This window comes from Arachis ipaensis, chromosome B7 (genome assembly GCF_059453495.1).
Source record: "Arachis ipaensis isolate K30076 ecotype BB chromosome B7, ASM5945349v1, whole genome shotgun sequence".
Taxonomy (NCBI): Eukaryota; Viridiplantae; Streptophyta; class Magnoliopsida; order Fabales; family Fabaceae; genus Arachis; species Arachis ipaensis.
This window is the reverse complement of record NC_142442.1, coordinates 67,823,556-67,843,070: the sequence shown is the minus strand read 5'-3', so window position 1 is coordinate 67,843,070 and position 19,515 is coordinate 67,823,556. Positions and strand designations below refer to the sequence as shown.

General features: G+C 39.9%; 1 non-coding gene across 1 annotated transcript; it reads right to left on the bottom strand.

The window, feature by feature from the left end:
- Positions 1–11,095: 11,095 nt before the first annotated feature.
- On the bottom strand, positions 11,096–11,203 carry LOC148552894 (small nucleolar RNA R71). Its single transcript, XR_015893718.1, has one exon. It is a non-coding gene; the product is annotated as a small nucleolar RNA R71 (small nucleolar RNA).
- Between the last annotated feature and the right edge of the window lie 8,312 nt (positions 11,204–19,515).

The window sequence follows — 19,515 nt, the reverse complement described above, 5'->3', positions numbered from 1 at the left end:
AAACTTCCAAACACTATTTTCTGTTTGTCTAACTAAGCCTATCAAACACTATTGTTGCTTAATCCATCAATCCTCGTGGTATCGACCCTTACTCACGTAAGGTATTACTTGGTACGACTCGGCGCACTTGCCGGTTAGTCTGTGGTTAGAAAATCCGCACCACTTAGTTGAAGGAGATAAAGTAAATGAGTAGGGACATGTAAAACTCATGAAATGCAATGCAACCTATATATATATATATATATATATATGAATGCAACTATATGATTCTTGTCTACTTGGTTAAAAGTAAATAAGCTCTTCAAGACAATTATAAATTAGATTTCACTAACTCAATTCATATAGTAAATATAGGTAACATTGTAAGAAGACAGCTCATGAAAGCAGGGAACATAGAATTAAACACTAAACCCTTACTGGTAGTGTATGTGCACTCTAATCACTCAAGTGTATAGGGTAATCACTCTACTCTTCTCTAATCATGCTTTCTAAATTTTGTTCTTCACCTAATCAATCAACAATATTTAACATACCAATGCAAACATCATGAGGTCTTTTCAAGATTGTAATGGGGCTAAGGTAAGGGTGAGGGTATATATATATGGCTAAGTGAGCTTTATAAATTGAATCTTTAATTAACCTAAGCTTTCACCTAACATACATATACTCTATATAACTTTAGAATCATACCTAGCTACCCATAGTTTTCACTTTTGCATTACATACTCATGCATAAACTTTCTTTTAATTTTTTTGTTACACATGCATTGATCTTCGAACTTAACTTAACTTATAATCGGGGTAATTTTGTCCCCTTATATTTATTTAAATATTTTTTTTAATTAGAAAAAATAAACATAACTTATCAATGCACATGGATTTTTAATTTTTCTAGTCTCACATGAGTAGGTACCCAAATTTCTGTTATTTTATCAAATTAAAAACATAACACATTCCCTTATTAACCCATGTTCCCACAGTTTCCCACACTTAATTGACACACCATCTCTAACTTAAGCTAACCAAAGATTCAATTGGGATAATTAATTGTTTTTCCGCTTAAGGCTAGTAATGTGGTAAAATATAGAACAAATGGGATTAAAAGGCTCAAAGTGGCTGACAGAGGTAATTTAAAGGATAGGCTTATTTGGGATAAGTGAGCTAAACAAATAATGGGCTCAATCATATGCATGCACATAACATATTAAATATTGGACAAATAGGATGAAACAAAATAAGATTACAATCATAGAGAAGCAAACACACAAGAATAAAATATTTATGATTAAATAATGTAACCATGTAATTAAGCTCAAATCTCACAGGTTGTGTGTTCTTAGCTTTTTAAACTATGTTCCAAATACAACTTCAAACAATTTTAACACCAAAGTTTTGATTTAAATTAGTGAAATTTTTCAAAAAATAGGGTCTTAGAAGAAACTTATTATTTTCAATCAAGTAGAACATGCAGGTGAATAACCTATTTCTATGCAATCTATCCTATTCTATAAAAGAAAAATTAACTAAATATCCTATTTTACTGGTGTTTAAGGAAAAGAAATTACCTCCGGAAGTCAGGTACTGACCGACCTCCCCACACTTAAGGCTTTGCACCGTCTTCGGTGCCATCGGTCAGGAATAAAGGGGGGCTGGTAGCATCATCTCCACCATCGGGATCGCCATGGCTTCCTGTGCTGGTAAATGAAGTGGACTCCGAGGTGTCTGGGTCTTTGTAGTTTCCCATAAGTAGCTCCTTGAGGTATGTGAATCGGCGCTTGTTACGACGCTCTCTTAACTTTGCTTTGTATTCCTGTCGATCCAACCTTTCAAGTATCTGATGGAGCAGTTGGTTTGTTGTAGGTGCTTGTGGTGTTGAAGAAGGAATGTCTTCAGCCGGTTCTGTAGGCTGGCTTGTAGTGGCTGCTGGTGGTCTGATATATTTCCCGTTAGGGACATACTGATCATCCCGTGGAAGGAAGGCTTTGGTGTCCCCAGCTCTGTTGGAGACTCCCGTTGTCGAGACGAGATCTGAAATCAAGGCGGGAAAAGGCAAGTTGCCCGTAATTTGTACGTGTCCCATTGCATTCCGGATGTGTCTTGGTAAGTTTAGGTGCTGGTCTGTAAGGATACACCAGAGTAAAACAGCCATGTCTGTAGTGAAGGAGGACTCGTGAGTGCTCGGAAAGACATAATGAGACATAATCTGTGCCCATACTCGAGCCTCCAAGGTAAGTGCTGAAGCCGATATCCCTTTTGGTCGGGATCGATGGTATCCGTAGATCCATCTGCTGCCAGGTTGTGCGATAACTCTGAGAACGGCGTCCCAGTCAAATTGGTATGTCTGGCGCTTGAGTGAGGCTTATTGGAATGCGTCCAATCCTTCTGGAGTAGGGGGAAGATCTAAAGCTTGTTGAATGGCCTCTTCCGTTATGGGGACTTGCTTCTGACGGACATAGACAGACTGCATGATTGGTATGTGAAAGTTGGAGTAGAATTCTACTACCCATGAAAGATTAACCTGCCGTGGCTGTCTCCGTAGGAATCCCCATTGTCTTCATTCAATTTGCGGATCAAAAAATTCAGCAATGCGGGTCAGGAGGATGAGAAGGTATTCATTGTTGTAATTCCTCTCTGCCAGGATGGAAAACATCTACTCACGGTAGCGGTTAGGAAACCGCGCAGTGTATTTTGCTGGGAAGGCTTTTTCTTTTTCATCGACCTTGATGATCCTCTTGATTCTTTTTGTTAAGGGCTTTCTCTTTGCCTTTCTTGGTGGCAATCCTGAAAAAGGAAAGAGAAAGTAAATATAAAGCGAAGGGTTCGAGCAAGGGAGCGAACATTATAGGTGGTAATCAATGCACGGGAAAGGAGGATGTCGTTAACACATGGTCTAGACTACATGTGAAAAGTTCATCAAAGGTAATGTATTAAGTGCATGTTATGGCAATTAAATGCAAAATGTTTATTGGCATTTTGGCAAAGGCATGAGTAGCATAGATCAAGCATTCAATGTCCAAGTTAGATTACCAAGTCTTTCAAACTAATAACCTGTTTGTATTGACAATTAAATTAAATTGATAAAATATAAAAGGAGTTTTGTGAAAAACAGGCATTAAAGTAGTAGGACCACATAAAGGTAGTGCACGATGCCATACGGACTTTTTCACAAACACATAGCATGCATGGTAAATATGTTTTGGAAAATATAAAATAAACATGCAAGTAACCCTTTAAAGAGTGATATTAATTGTCAGACAAATCCATGATAATCCAGAAGCAAAATATAGAAAATAAAGACCGAAATAAATTTCCAACACCAATTAAAAGGAATAAAAATAAAGAAACAAAAAGAAAATATAGATAAAGAGAGTAGAAAGAAAAAGAAGAAGAAAACATAATAAAAATAAGAATAATAATGGGAAAGTAAAGAGGGGAAGAGGAAAATAAAAACCTTGATAATGGTGGTGAAAAGGAAGAAGTAGATAGTGAGAAAGAAGTAAGAAGAAGGGGGAAGAAAGAAATAATAGAGGAAAAGGAAAATTAGGATTTGGGGAAGAAAAGGTAAGATATTTTGGCTGATCGGGATATTCTGTGCGCCGCACGTGACGCGGACGCGTGAGTCATGCGATCGCGTGTTGGGTGATATTTTTCAAGTGACGCGGACGCGTGGGTCACGCGGTCGCGTGACTTGATTTGTGCGAATTGCACGAGGGCAGCAAAGCGTTCGCGCAACTCTCTGTCTCAAACTTATTTTTGCCAAAATATTTGGGTGACGCGATCGCGTCGATGGCCATTTCTTGAGGATGACGCGGATGCGTGGGGCACGCGGTTGCGTGACAGGGCTGGTGCTTCTAGAATCACTCCAACCCCACTCCATCATAACTTACTGCCATACACCTCTTTTATGTCGATTTTGAAGGGCACGCGTTCGCGTGGATGACGCGGACGCGTGGGAGGCTTATTTTTCAAATGACGTGGCCGCGTGGTTGACGCGGACGCGTGGGCATGTTTGTGCCTAAGGCACGCCTCCAGCCACGCTTTCGCGTGACTCTCTGTCCAATTCTCCTTTCTTCAATACGCCCTCGTGACGCAGACGCGTCAGCGACGCTGCCGCGTCGCGTGCGTGCTTTTTTTTTTCTTTCTCTTTTTTTTTTTAAATTAATATGAAGAATGCTCATGCAAACTATATGCAGCTATATGTAGGGATGATGAGAAGAGTCATTAACATCATAAAAATAAAGTAAAAATAAAACTAAGACTGAAATGGAACGATCATACCATGGTGGGTTGTCTCCCACCTAGCACTTTGCTTTTACGTCCTTAAGTTGGACGCTCTTTAGGCTCATTCTGCTTCTCTTGGTGGATCTTCCAAGAGAAAGATCTCTAGTTCCTTTTGATTCTTCATCTTCTCACCATGATAAAGCTTTAGGCGATGTCCATTGACCTTTAGAAATTTGGAGCTAGTAAGATGACGCAGGTGGAAAACTCCATATGGCTCTACCTTCTCTACTCTGTATGGACCTTCCCATCTTGATCTCAGTTTACCTGGCATGAGCCTCAGTTTGGAGTTATATAGGAGAACTAACTCCCCTGGTCTGAATTCTTTCCATTTAATGTGCTTGTCATGGACAACCTTCATTTTCTCCTTGTAACGCCTGGAGTTGTCATATGCTTATAGGCGGAGGTTCTCTAATTATGCTAGTTGTAGCTTTCTTTTAGCACCAGCTTTTGTAAGATTCATGTTGTACTCTCTTACAGCTTTAAACTTAAGACAAGATCATACAAGGCTTTGTCAAAAGTTATCTTTCCGATAGTACATAGAATATGAAAGTTCTCTATGTCTGGCATCTTCCTCGGTAGCTCATTCTGAATTAATTTATTATACTTCTCAGTAAGTACCTCTAATTCATCTCCCACTAAGGCCTCCTTTTCAGGGGGTAAGCTCCTTATAACTGCAGCAGAGAGAGGCCTTTGCTCCAAAAATTTAATATTAGGATTATTAATTTATAGATTCTTAGAGACTTCCAATAACTGTGAGTGCTACTCATCCTTGGTCTCCTTTTGCTCTTCTTGGGGATGTTATACTTCAAGCACTCTTCCCATAATAGGGGCGTGTAACAGGGTGCTTCCAGCCTTTGGTGGAGCCTTTTCCTCCTTTAGTTCCTCAACATTGTGTATCACTTTAGGCTCAGTCTCCACTTCTTGAGCTTCTATCCAAACTGGAGTCTCCTCAGATGAGTATAAGTATTGGTTGTTGACAACCATCTCATTGAACTCATCTGCCTCTTTGAATGTCATTTTCCAAGGGTGCAGAAAGTCACCTGTAGAGTGATTTAAGAACCTCTTGGCCATCTCAGAGAGACCTTCATAGAAGATCTTTATCCTTTGCCAACATGCGAACATGTCAGGGGACAATTCCCCATCTTCCGCTTGTACCTCTCCCAAGCATCATAGAGGGATTCTTTCTCTTTCTACCTGAAGGTCTGAATGTCTGCAATTAGCTTGGTTCGTTTTCTGCGAGGAGGAGAACCTGTTCAGGAATTTGTTAACAGCCTTATCCCAAGTGTTCACACTTTCTCTGGGTTCATAATTCCACCATAACCTTGCTTGATCAGTTAGAACTGTAGGAAGTCAGAGATGAATTTATTGGGATCTTCCTGTGGGTGTCCATGAAATTGGCACTATTGCTGCATTAGCATGATTAGGTCAAAGTTGACTTTAAAATTATCTGGATCAACAGGAAGTCCACTAATACTCCTTCCATAGAAGTTAGGAGGTGGAGCTATATAAGACCCCAAAGCTCTTCTGGGTTGTGCATTCCCAATTGGGTCCATAGTGAACTCTTCTGGTTCCTGCATACATAGACAAGAAGCAAAGAAAAATGGGAGTCTCTATGTCACAGTATATGGAGCTCCTAGTAAGATATCTGAAGAAGAAAAGAAGAATGATGGCAGAGAGAGAGAGAGAGAGAGATGATAGAATTCGAAAAGAGAGGGGGGAAGAATTCGAAAATTAGGAGTAAGGAAATTAAAATATTTTTGTTTTTATTTATTTATTTATTTAATTTTGAATTAAATAAAAGAATAAAAGAAAATTAAAAGCTTGGACAAATAATTAACTAAAAAGATTTGAAGAATTAAAAGGTGATTTTCGAAAATGAAAGAGAGAGAAAGATGTTAGGATTTTTGAAAAAGGAGAAAGAGAATGTAGTCAGGAAGTTTTGAGAAAGGGGAAAGAGAAAGGAGAATAAAAGATAAAATAAGTAACTAAGTACTAACAAGATTTGAAAACAAAATAAAAGATTTGATTTTGAAATTAAAGAGAGAAAGTTTAAAAGAAGATTTTGAAATTTAAAAGTTGAAAGAAAGAGTCAAAAAAAGAAAGATAAGATTTGAAAAAGATTTGAAGTTAAAAAGTTTTAAATTTAAAAAGAAGATAAGATAAGTAAGTTTTTAAAATTTAAAAAGAAAGATAAGATAAAGATTTTAAAAAGAATAAGAAAGATAAGATTTAAAATTTAAAGATTTTGTAAATTAAATTTGAAAGATTTAAGATAAGAGTTCCGGGGGTTACTTGAAACGTTGAGTTCGGACCGGACGTGAGGTCTGGGTCATCTCCGAGGGTTGGTTTCTGACCTTCGGATGCTGAGGTGGTGCCTTATCTGAGCTCCTCGTGTGGTTGGTTGGTGGTACCTGCAAGAGACTCCGATGCTTAAGTTAGCATAGCTTTAGGCAGGTTTTTAGTAGAATTGGAATACGAGTTATACCTGGGTGTTCCAGTGTATTTATAGTAGAATAGATGACCTCCTCTTGAGAGAGGATCATTATCTTTTCTTATATCTTCTGGTCAGAATCTTATCTTTGGGGCAACCGCCTTTGGGAGGTGGTGGCTTCATTGTATTGGGCTTTTTTGGGCCTTCTGTTGGTTTTTCAACCTCTTAGGAAGAGGTCGGAGGTGAGAGGGTCTCCTTGAAGGTCGGCCCTTTTATTCTTTGCCGAACCAACCTTACAGCTCGGGTCAGGGTATGAACAATGCCCCTGCTTGAGCTTTGATCTTTTTGTTAGATTGTGCTCAAGCATCCTTTGGTCGGGAACGCTTGCCCCTGAGTAGGTCGGGCCTTTTGTTCTCCTCGGGAGGATTTTAGGTCTTTCAATCCTTTGGAATGTGAACCGTCTGTTTTAAATGCTGTACCAGTTACAAGTGCAACAGTTTCTTGGGTATCCGCGAGCGCCTTTAAGGCTCATTGATTGAGCCTTTTATTCCACTTTGCCGTTTCGATTTCCCCTCTATTTGCTATGTTTAAATTCTTAGGGATTCTTCCATTTTTTACTTTCTGTCTTCGCCTGTTTCGTTACTTGGAGAGAAAATCTTTCTTTCGCTGACCTTTGGGCTGCCCCAGTTCTCCAAGATTTTACTTCTTCTCTTGGATTTTTGGCGCTTTCATCCTTTCAGTGGGGATCGTTCGTGACTTGCTGCTTGCTCGTTACCTTTCTATTTTTTTTCCTTTCTTCCAGGTTGGTATTTATATTCTTCATTTCGTGCCCTTTGTTCATGATGATCTGGCTTTCCTCTTGTGATGCAATTCTTCTTTGTTTCCATTTTTACCTTTTGGTAATGTTGCATGTTTGCTTTTTACTTTCGAAATTTTTTGGTAAAGCTTTGATCTTTTCGCTGCCGGATGGTTAAGGTTTGTGGGTTTTTGATCTTTTGAGTTTGCGCTTCTATCTATGTTTGTACTGCCTCCAAAGGGTGTCTTTGGGTCGCAACGTTAGTCATTTTGTGAGCCCTTTACTGTCTTGTTGTTGCTTGCTGGCCTTTTTCTTTTGTTTTTCACTTTTTAGGCCGAGTTGCTGGGGGTGACGCCTTTCGTTTTTCTTGCTGTAGGTATAGTGTCTATGTCTCGTAAAAACCTTGTCGAAATGTCCATAAAGGTTCCTCCTGGTATGGCTGATTGGCTAGATTCTGTAGTGTTGGGTTGTGTGACTGTAGCAGATCGGGAATACTATGAGAAGTTTAGGAGGTTTCATAGAATTTGTGGGAATAGGGAGGATGAGAAAGATTATGAACTAGTAGCTCCCGATCCTGAGGAGAGGGCCAGCTTTCCCCCTTTAAGTCGGACAGAGCGTCTGTTTTTCTATGCTTATGACTATTTTTTCACCAAGTTAGGTATTACCATCCCGTTTACTGAGTTTGAGACTGTGATTCTTTGGAACAGTAACCTTGCCCCTAATTAGCTTCATCCCAATTCCTAGGCTTTCATGAAAATTTTTCAGCTGTTGTGTCAGAAGTTGGGTATCCGACCTTCTCTCTGTTTTTTTCTATATTTGTTTGTGTTGACAAAGCCTGGGGAGGCCAAGAAGAAGGCTTCTTGGATCTCATTCTGGGCTAACCAAGGCAGAAAGGTTTTTGCCATTTTTGACGACTCTTTCCACGATTTTAAGAATTTTATTTCAAGGTCCGGGCTGTGGATGAAGTTCATCCCTTCTTTTTAGACAAGAATAAGGAGCCCTCTTTTCCTCTTTGGTGGCAAGAGAATCTCATAGTGCTTAAGTACCCTTTAGAGATTCTAGATGAGATAAAGAGGGCCTTTGTGGGTGTGTTGGAGGAGCATTGGGGGCAGCCTCCTCATTTGGACACGAAAAAATTTTTTGGGGATCCTGCCCCTCTCTGTTCTGAGCTAGGTAGTACCCGACCATCCTTGCTTTTTACAGCCTTGTCTATAGTTGCAGTTTTTGTAACTGTTTTGTGTTTTTGGCTTTTCCAGAGACGGCTTCGGGGTCTGATTCCATGAAGTTCCTTCATAAAACCAAGAAGACTGTCGCTACTCAGAATTTGCAAAAGAAAATGTCGGGGGAGGGCACCTCTAAGCCTGATAAACCACTATTTTATGGTTTATCTTGTGTTATTGAGTGGTTTCATCAAGTCCTTGCCCACTTATTCATATGATTTGCATGATTTTATAATTTCTTCCTAGTTCTGTTCTGTGATTGAAGACTTGCTTCCTAGGGTCTTTAATTTGTGTATTTTAATTCTCCTTTATACCATTCGATGCTGTGATCCGTGTGTTAAGTGTTTCAGATATTATAGGGCCGTAATGGCTTAGAGAATGGAGAGGAAGCTTGCAAAAATGGAAGGAACACAAGAAACTAAGGAGATAACCAGCGAGCATCGACGTGCACGCATGGCTCACGCGTGCGCGCGACATGGGGAAATTTGCAGCGACGCGTGCGCGTTTCTGACGCGTACGAATGGACTGGAGTTTGCACAAAGACGCGTGTGCATGGATGACGTGTATGCGTGACACGCCAAGACAACCAGCAACGCGTACACGTGACTGACGCGTACGCGTGACATGCGCGATCTGCAGAAATAACAGAAAATGCTGGGGGCGATTTTGGGCCATGTTTTGACCCAATTTCTGGCCTAGAAATACAGACTAGAGCCAGGGAATGAACAGAGACTCGACACACATTCTCATTAGCATAATTTTAGATTTTAGATCTGAATCTGGAGAGAAATTACTATTCTTCTAGGATTTTTTTACATTCATAGTTTTTTAGTTTTATGCTTTTGCTTTTGGATATTGAAGAGTCATCACCTCCGTTGAATACACTATTCTAGTTTGTTTTCTTACTCCTTTATTATTCCATATTCTTAATTCTTGTTTAGAGTTACAATTGGATTACTTTTACAATTTATTAATGCAAGCAGTATTTTTCCATTTAAATTTTATCATTTGTTTAGTTGCTTCTAATTAATTTGATTATCATGTCCCTTTTCTATTCCCTACTCCCAACAACGAAGATGGTATCCATGTTGATGGAGTAGACTCCCAACTTGACATGGGGTTGATTAAAAGGAGACACTTGAGTTGGAATGCTCAAGTGATTAGTTAAACTGAAAGTTGTTGGCTAATTCTCTATTTACTAATGTTAGACCTTCCCAAGGGAGAGGACTAAGATTTGTGAATAAGAGTTAGCTCAATCACTTTACTTTCCTTTATTTAGTAAGGGTTAACTAAGTGAAAATAACAACCTCTTTATACTACACTTGAGAAAATTCCAACAAGGATAGAACTTCCAATTAATCATTCCCCCAGTCAAGGCTTTTTAATTAGAATATATAGTTCCCTTTTAATTTACAATTATTTATTTTCTGTCATTCAACTCTCAAATTTCTCAGAAAACCCCTGATTATTAAGATAGCACCCTTTTTGTCAACTCGTTGGGAGACGACCTGGGATTCATACTCCCAGTATTTTTATTCTAATTTTTGTGACAACCTTTCTAAATTGATGAGCGAATTTTAGCTGGTTAAGAACTGTACTCACAACGCTATTTCTATATTGAATTCTTAATTGGCTGATCTCTGCCTCCCATCAATTTTTGGCACCATTGCCGGGGAGTTGCAATTATGTGCTAAATTATTAATTAGTGTACATATTTTTAATTTTTGTGTATTTTATTTTATTTTATTACCATGAGCTGTATGTTTCTTTCATTGAATGACGCGTTCACTACCTAATCTGAGCTTAGCCACATTTGATCCTAAAATTGAAGGAACTCTTTCACGTATTAGGCGAGCTCAGCGTAAGCTAGCCTCTGAGGGTGGTGAAGTGATTGTTATCGATTCACCAGTCTCATCTGAGGGCTAATCTGAACCGCCGTCTGAGGAAAAAACAAGCTCCTCTACTACTAATTCAGTTGATTTACGTGCAGGTAACATGGCGGCACCCAGGAGGATTACTCTCTAGGAGGCAGGAGCCCTAGACTTTACTTTGCAACCGTATCATGTGCGTCATCCAAATCTGGCTGTAGATTTTGAATTGAAGACTGCATTAATCAACTTGATGCCCAAGTTTCATGGATTACCTGCTCAGGAGCCTATCAAGCACCTAAGGGATTTTCAGACAGCCTGTTCTACTGTTAGGCGTCATGGTGCAGATGAAACTTCTATTTTGATGACCGCCTTCCCGTTTTCTCTTGAGGGAAAGGCGAGGGAGTGGTACTACATTCAACGTGAAGCGACCGTTACTAACTGGGATACGCTCAGGAGAGAATTCCTGGAAAAATATTTTCCAGCTGAAGTTACAGATAGACTAAGGAAGGAGATCTCTTGCATTATTCAAGGTCAATCAGAGACTCTTTATGAGTATTGGGAGCGCTTCAAGAATCTTCTGGACGCATGCCCCCATCACATGATTGACAAGTTAGTGTTGATCAGCTACTTCACTCAAGGCATGAATCCTCGGGATAAGACTACATTAGATGGTGCAAGTAATGGTTCCCTGAAAAAGTATAAGACCGCAGATGAAGCGTGGCAACTGATCAGCGACCTAGTTGAGTCCACTTAGAATCACAGGCACAGGAACAGTCACTCAAAGGCTGTTGCAGAGGTTTCCTCTAGCATTGAGACTTTTGCTCTTACACAGAGTATATGTGAGATGACCAACCTACTGAAGCAAATACAGCTAAATTAACAACAACCTCAGCCTCCCCCACCACAACAAAGTCAACAGTTAGTCCCTCAGAGAGTATGCGGAATATGTGCTAATTATAGTCATTACACTGATGAGTGTCCGCAGCTCCAACAAGAGGACAACACCGTAGCAGCCTCTCATAATTTCTATGACCGCCCAAATCAAGGGTACAATCAGCAAGGTGGCAACTACAACCAAGGTTGGCAAGACAACTCCAACCAGGGATGGAGAGACCACTCCAACCAGGGATGGAGGGATAATTCTAACAAAGTTTAGAGGGACAACTACAACAGAGGAGGCAGAGACAACAATGGAAATCAGAGGTGGAATAACAACAACAGAAAGCAGAACTAAAACCAGCCATACAAAGCACCTCACTTAAGGCAATCCCAAGCACCTCAGAACAACCAACAGCAGGCCCCTCAGATCACTTACCCTTCTTCTTCTTCTCATGATGAAATGCTTCAGTCTATTGAGCAAAGACAAAAGGCCATGGAGAACACACTTAGCTCCACCTTGAATGGTCTAACCTCTGCTGTACAAGCTCTTGCCTCACAGATTGGATCAATAAATAGTTATAATAATCAGCCTTCAAGCTCCAATGGAATTCCTTCTCAACCCTTACCCAGCCCAAAGGGTGGCATCAATGCCATCACTTTGAGGTCCAGAACCACACTGTAAGAGAGGAGTCAGGAGGAGCCAAGCCCACAAGAACACGCCCCAGTTGAAGACATAGTTGAAGTGGAAGATGCTGAAGAGGAAGAGGAAGTACAAGACATGGTTGAAGAAGAAGTAGCACAGCCAAAGAATGGAGCACCAAAGGATGCAGAAGCTGTAAGTGGCGCCATTTCTGTTCCATTTCCACACCTTGCAAGGAAGTCCAGGAAGCAGATGGAACTTGATCCCAAAATGGTAGAAATTTTCAAAAAGGTTGAGGTAACTGTTCCCCTTTTTGATGTTATTCAACAAGTACCTAAATATGCAAAGTTTCTGAAAGATTTATGCATACATAAAGATAAAATTAATGAATTAGAAACTATTCCTTTAGGTAGTTCTATATCTGCTTTAAAGGGAGGTACACCTGAAAAATGTAGTGACCCTAGTCCATGCATGGTTAACTGTACCATTGGGGGTGTAATATTTTCTGACTACATGTGTGATTTAGGAGCGTGCGTGAGTATTATGCCATTGTCTATATACAATGCTTTGAGGCTCCCTCCCTTAAAAAAGTCGGCAGCTCATTTTGTTTTAGCAGATAAAAGTATCATCACAGTGGTTGGAATCGCTGAAGACGTGCTGGTGAGCATTAAGGGACTCACATTTCCCATTGACTTCTATATTTTGGAAATGCCCCCTAATGACTCAAGAAGACCATCATCAATTCTGCTTGGAAGGCCATTCTTGAAGACTTCGAAGTTCAAGCTGGATGCCTTCTCAGGAACTTACTCCTTTGAGATAGATGGCAGAACAGTGAGTTTCAGTTTAAATGAAGCTATTAAGCACCTTCCAGAAGATTATTCTATCTTCTAGTGCGACATCATTGATGAAACTGTAGCTAAAATTCACCGAGAAGAAGTAGAAGAGAGGCACATGGAGCAAGGTCCAAGTGTGGAGACACCCTCTGAACACAATGAGGACGCTTTGCCATTATCACTAGCTCCAGATAATCCAAAGCCCAGCCATGAGCAGATATTGGAATTAAAGCCCCTTCCACCCCACCTCAAGTATGCTTACCTTGAGGATAATCAGAAGCTCCCATTTATCATTGCAAGGGAACTCACTTCTCAACAAGAGGAACAACTGCTCAGTGTGTTGAGAAGACACAAGAAAGCAATTGGGTGGAGCTTGGTGGATATAGTAGGCATCAGCCCTCAATTTTGTGAGCATAGGATATTTTTAGAAGAGGGATTAAGGCCTGTCCGTCAACCCCAAAGAAGACTGAATCCCACCATCTTAGAAGTTGTCGAGAAAGAAGTGACCAGGCTACTTGAAGAAGATATCATTTGCCCCATCTCAGATAGTAAATGGGTCAGTCCAGTGCAAGTGGTGCCCAAGAAGTCTGGAGTCACAACAATAAAGAATGAGCATGGAGAGCTCCTGACAACCAGAGTGCAGAATTCATGGAGAGTTTGCATTGATTACAGGCGTCTCAACCAAGCTACTCGCAAGGATCACTACCCCTTGTCATTTATTGATCAGATGCTTGATCGCCTGTCAGGTAAATCCCATTACTGCTTTTTTGATGGTTATACAGGCTATTTTCAAATTCATATAGCTCCTGAGGATCAGGAAAAGACTACTTTTACATGTCCCTAACGTTAGGATTTTTGCCAGTAAAGAATTTTATAAAAACAGTCGCGTTGTAGGTATAGTTTCTAAACCAACAGAAATCCCTTCATACAAACGTTTTGGTTGTCACAAGTAACAAACCCCTAAATAAATTGATAACCGAAGTATTTAAACCCTGGGTCGTCTTCTCAAGGAACTGCAGGGAAGTATGTTCTTATTATCGGTTATGGAGATTGTAAATCGGGGTTTTGAAGATGAGGAGCAAGTAACTTAAATTGCAATTGAAATAAGTAAAAGACTGTAAAGTAAATAAATAACTATAGAATAAACTTTTGGCAAGGTATGAGAAATTAGAAGTCCTATCCTAGTTATCCTTATCAATGATGATGAAGATTGAATCTTAATTCCACTCAGTTAGTCTTTACTTAAAGTAAAGAAAAGTCAAGTGACTAATTAGTTAGATCCTCAAATCCTAGTTAATCCCTAAGGAAAGATTGGGACAATTGAAGTTCAATTCAATTAGCAAAGATAACAATTATCAATCATGTTTGAGTTTGATAACTCCTGAGTTACTGATTTCTTAACCAAGACCAAAAAAGGGAAAAAGTAAATCTACCAGAATAAAAATGTCTTCAGATGGAAAGCAACAGTAATATAAATAAAGGAGAGCAATAATAAACTGAAATACCTCAATTAACATTAATTCAAAAGAGTAATCTGTAACATAGAAGAATTCATAAATTAAATTGAAAAGATAAATAAAAAGGAATGTTGAACCTGATAGAAAGTGATAATCCTGAAAGCGAATAAAATCCTAAATCTAAATCCTAATCCTAAAGAGAGAGGAGAGAACCTCCCTCAAAACTAAATCTAAATCATCAATAGTAACTAATTGGAGACTCTCCTCTGAATGGATGCATTCCCCCACTTCATAACCTCTGATCTGTGCCTTCTGGACTTGGATTTGGGCCAAAAAGGGCTTCAGAAATCGCTGGGAGCGTTTTCTGTAATTTTTGGTGCGTGGCCTCTGTCACGCGGTCGCGTCACTTGGAGTTTTCCTTGTCGCGCGGTCACTTCAGTCATGCGTCCGCGTCATATGCGTTTCGCTTAAGGCGCGCGATCGCGTCAAGCACGCGGTCGCGTCGCTGCCTGTTTCTTCAAAAACTCCGTTTTATGCTTTCCTTCCAATTTTTTATGTTTCCTTTCCATCCTTTAAGTCATTCCTGCCTTAGAAGATCTGAAATTACTCAACACACGAATCACGGCATCGAATGGTAATAAAGGGAAATTAAAATAATTACTTTTAAAGCATAGGAAACATGTTTTTCACATACATCACATAATAAGGAAGGGAAAGTAAAACCATGCAATTAATATGGATAAGTGGGTGAAGGATTGAATAAATCACTCAAATTAAGCATAGAATATATCATAAAATAGGGGTTTATCAACCTCCCCACACTTAAACAATAGCATGTCCTGATGCTAAATCCAAGGTAAAGAGTAAGCTAAGGTTGAAGTGGTGGAATCTCATGCAATGCAATCTATTCTAAATGCAACTACCTAAATGTATCATGCAATTCTAATTATTTTTATTCACTTGTATATAAAGCTCACATGTAGTTGAATTAATTCACATTTCTCAAGGAATCATATATATAGCCAGACCTTAGATAATGATAAAGCACTTTTACAATTGAGATGGGAAAATATTTTATAAACTTGCAAGACGATTAATAATTCAAGCAGAGATATATGTTAATGAGCTATTTAACCCTCACTGGATTTTGTGTTTACTCTCTAGTCACTCAGTGTTTATTGGATTAATCATTCTATTCTTCTTTTTATCCTTACTTTCTATAACTTTGTTCTTCATCTAACCAATCAAAAATTATAGAATATAGGCATACAAAAGTCATGAGGTCTTTAATTAAGGTTGTAATGAGGGCCAAGGTAAAGGTAAGGGTATATGTATAAGGCTAAGTGAGCTAATTAAGCGAATCCTTGATTAGTCTAAGATCTCACCTAACATACATAACTTTGTAAAGTAAAGCTTCTTTACCTATTTTTCCCATATTTTCCCACTTTTGATGTTACATGCTCATGCATTAGTTTTAATTTTGTCCCATGTGCATTGCTTTATTTTGCATTTGGGGAATTATTTTGTATCCCCTTTATTCAAATACTGAAAAATAAATATTTTTTTTTGATGCACATGGTAATTCAATTATTTTGATTTCACATGAGCAGGCTTCCCAAAAAGTTTTTATTTTGAATTATTTTATTCTTTTCAACTTTCTACCCTTTCTTTTTATCATCCATGTTCCCAATAGGTTTCCCACACTTAAACAATTACACAATTTCTATCTTAAGCTAACCAAGAATTCAACTTGAGATTTTTATTTTGTTTTTCTACTTAAGGCTAGTAATGTGGTTTGTAGAATAAGAGGGGATTTAAAGGCTCAAAGGGGATGACAAGGGTGATGAAAAAGGTAGGCTAATTTGGGATAAGTGAGCTAAAATCAAACAATGGCCTCAATCACTCTCTTGTTATGTATTTCTATTCTATAATCGGACATATAGATTAAAACAAAGTAAAGAACACCAGAATAAATAAGAAGGGTGGAACACACAGGAATAAAAATTATGGTTTGCTGATGAAGTAGATGGGCTGCTGCCAGTTGTCGTCTTCCCGAACTAGGGCTGATGCTATCGCCCGACTTCCAACTACCAGGTATAACACTAGTTCCTCTCCTTGCTTAGGTCAGGTCAGGATGGGTGGTTGCCCCAAGAATGATTTGAAGTCTTGAAAGGCCTTCTCGTATTTTGGGGTCTATTCGAGCTTCTTCCCTTTCCTTAAAGTTGAATAGAAGGGGAGGGACCTTAGGGCTGATCCGGCCAAGAATCTGGACAAGGCCGCCAGCCTTCCATTTAGCTGTTATACCTCATTTACACAGGTTAGTCTTTTCATGTTGAGTATGGCTTGCCATTTATCTGGGTTTGTTTCGATGCCCCTTTGGGTTAGCATGAACCCTAGGAATTTGCCAGTTTCAACCGCGAAGGTGCACTTCGTGGGGTTTAGCCTCATCCCGTGCTTCCTTATGGTGCCGAATACTTCAGTTAGATCGGGCAACAACATTTCTTCTACTTGAGTTTTGACTAACATGTCGTCCACATATACTTCCATTAGCTTCCCGATGTGGTCGATGAATACCTTGTTCATTAACCTCTGTTATGTGGCCCCCGCGTTCTTTAGTCCAAACGGCATTACTACGTAGCAGTAGTTTGCTTTTGGGGTTATGAACGAGGTTTTTTCTTGGTCGGGCTTATACATTAGTATTTGATTATATCCCGAGTAGGCGTCTATGAAGGAGAGGTATTTGTAGCCCGATGACGTGTCGACCAGTGCATCGATGCTTAGGAGAGGGTAAGGGTCTTTTGGGCAGGTTTTGTTGAGGTCGGAGTAGTCTACGCACATTCTCCATAAATCCTGCCTAACCTCTCATATAAATCCTGCCTCGAGCAAGACTTGTACCTGCTCCTCCACGACTTGTGATCTTTTTGGCCCGAGTTTCCTACGCTTTTGTTGTATTGGCCATGATCTGGGGTATACGGCCAGATTGTGGCACATTAGGCCAGGATCAATTCCAGGCATGTCAGCGGCCTTCCAAGCGAAGAGGTCTGAGTTCTCCTTTAGGAATTCAATGAGTAGACCTTTTAGGTCTTCTTTAGGTTCGCTCTTATTTTTGTTGTCTTATCAGGGTTATCTCCGACTTGTATCTCCTCAGTCTCGCCTTCCGGTTGAGGACGGAATTTTTCGCATGCTCGGGCCCCTCCAAGTTCGATGGCATTAGTCTCTTTCCATCTGGGGCCACTTTTTAGGTGTAGATTGTCATTGCAGCATCGTCGTGCGAGCATCAGGTCACCTTTTATGGTGGCTATGCTTCCCGTAGTTGGGAATTTCATGCATAGGTGTCGAGTAGAGATTACTGCACCGAGTCGGGATAAAGTCGTCTGGCTTATGAGGGTGTTGTATGTCGAGCTTACGTCGACTAAAATGTAGTCGATGCTCAACGTTCTAGACTAGGCTCCCTTCCCGAAGGTAGTGTATAGTGAGATGTATCCGAGGGGTTGGATTGGAGTGTCTCCCAACCCGAATAGGGTGTCGGGGTATGCTTTTAGCTCCTTCTCTTCGAGCCCAATTTTATCGAAAGCGGTTTTGAATATGATGTCAGCCGAACTTCCCTGGTCGACCAGAGTTTGGTGGAGGTTGGCGTTCGCCAATATGATGGTGATTACTATGGGATCGTCATGCCCTGAGGCGATGCCTATGGCGTCCTCTTTGGTAAAAGAGATCGTGGGGAGGTCGGGTGGTTGACTCTCCTCTCCAACATGGTATACCTCCTTTAGGTGCCTTTTGCGGGATGATCTTGAGGTCCCACCTCCGGCAAATCCTCCATTGATCATATGGACGTGTCTTTCTAGAGTGAGAGGGGGGCATTCTGTCCGTCTTCCTTCTTTATCCCTTCTTATCTTCCTTGGGTCGTCTGTTCTATCGGCTAGGTATCGATCTAGTCGTCCTTCCCGGGCCAGCTTTTCTATGATGTTTTTAAGGTCGTAGCATTCGTTGGTGGAGTGTCCATAGAGTTTGTGGTATTTGCAGTATTCCATCCGACATGTTGAGAAACCCCATTTTTATGGTTTATCTTGTGCTTAATTTAGGGAGATTTTATCAACTTTTCTCACATTTATTCAATGAAATGGCATGGTTTCATGACTTTCTCCTAATTTGTGCTTAAGTGTAAAAACATGCTTTTTAGGCCTTTAATTTGCTAATTTTAATTCACCTTTGATTCCACTAGATGCCTTGATGTGTTTGTTAGTGATTTTAGGTCAAAAAGGCTAGGAATGAATCAAAGGAGTGAAGAGAAAAGCATGCAAAGTGGAGAATTCATGGAAAATCATGGATTTGGAGTGCATACATCGACGCGTATGCGTGACAGACGCGCACGCATGAAAATGAGGTTCTCCAGGCGACGCGTACGCGTGAGAACCAAAATGCTAGACGACGTATACGCATGGCCCATGCGTACACGTCGCAGCTCGCACGTGACCTCATTAAAGTGTAAACGTTGGGGTTGATTTATGAGCTTTCCAAGCCCAAATCCATCTGATTCCAGAGACTATTTCATGCAGAATTCAAGATTGGTCAAGGGGGAAGCAATTAGTGGAGTTTTCACCATGCTTTAGTTAGTTTCTAGAGAGAGAAGAGACTCTCTCTTCTCTCTAGAATTAGGTTAGATGTAGATTATAATTTCTTTAGATCTAGGTTTAATTCATGTCTTGATTTACTTTTCCTTTACAGTTTCTTGTTCCTTTACCTTTACTTTCCTAGTTTAGTATTTTACTCCTTGTATTTGTTTACTTTGTTGTTGATGAACTGTTGTTCCTTTTATTTTCCTTTAATGCAATTTATGTTTGATTTCTTTTATTGTTTAATTGCTTTGTTGTTGTTAATTCCTTGCAATTGGTAGTTATAGATTTACATTTCTTGTCATTTTATCTTGCTTTCCTTTTATGCCTTCCAAGTGTTTGACAAAAATGCTTGGAAGGATATTAGAGTAGATTTTGTGTTCTTGGCTTGGGATGGTAACTTAGGTGAAAATGAGTTGCTAATGTCCAAGTGATTGATGATTGGTGTCCATTGACTCTAGCTTCCACTAAGTTAATTAGTGAGGTGGCTAGGA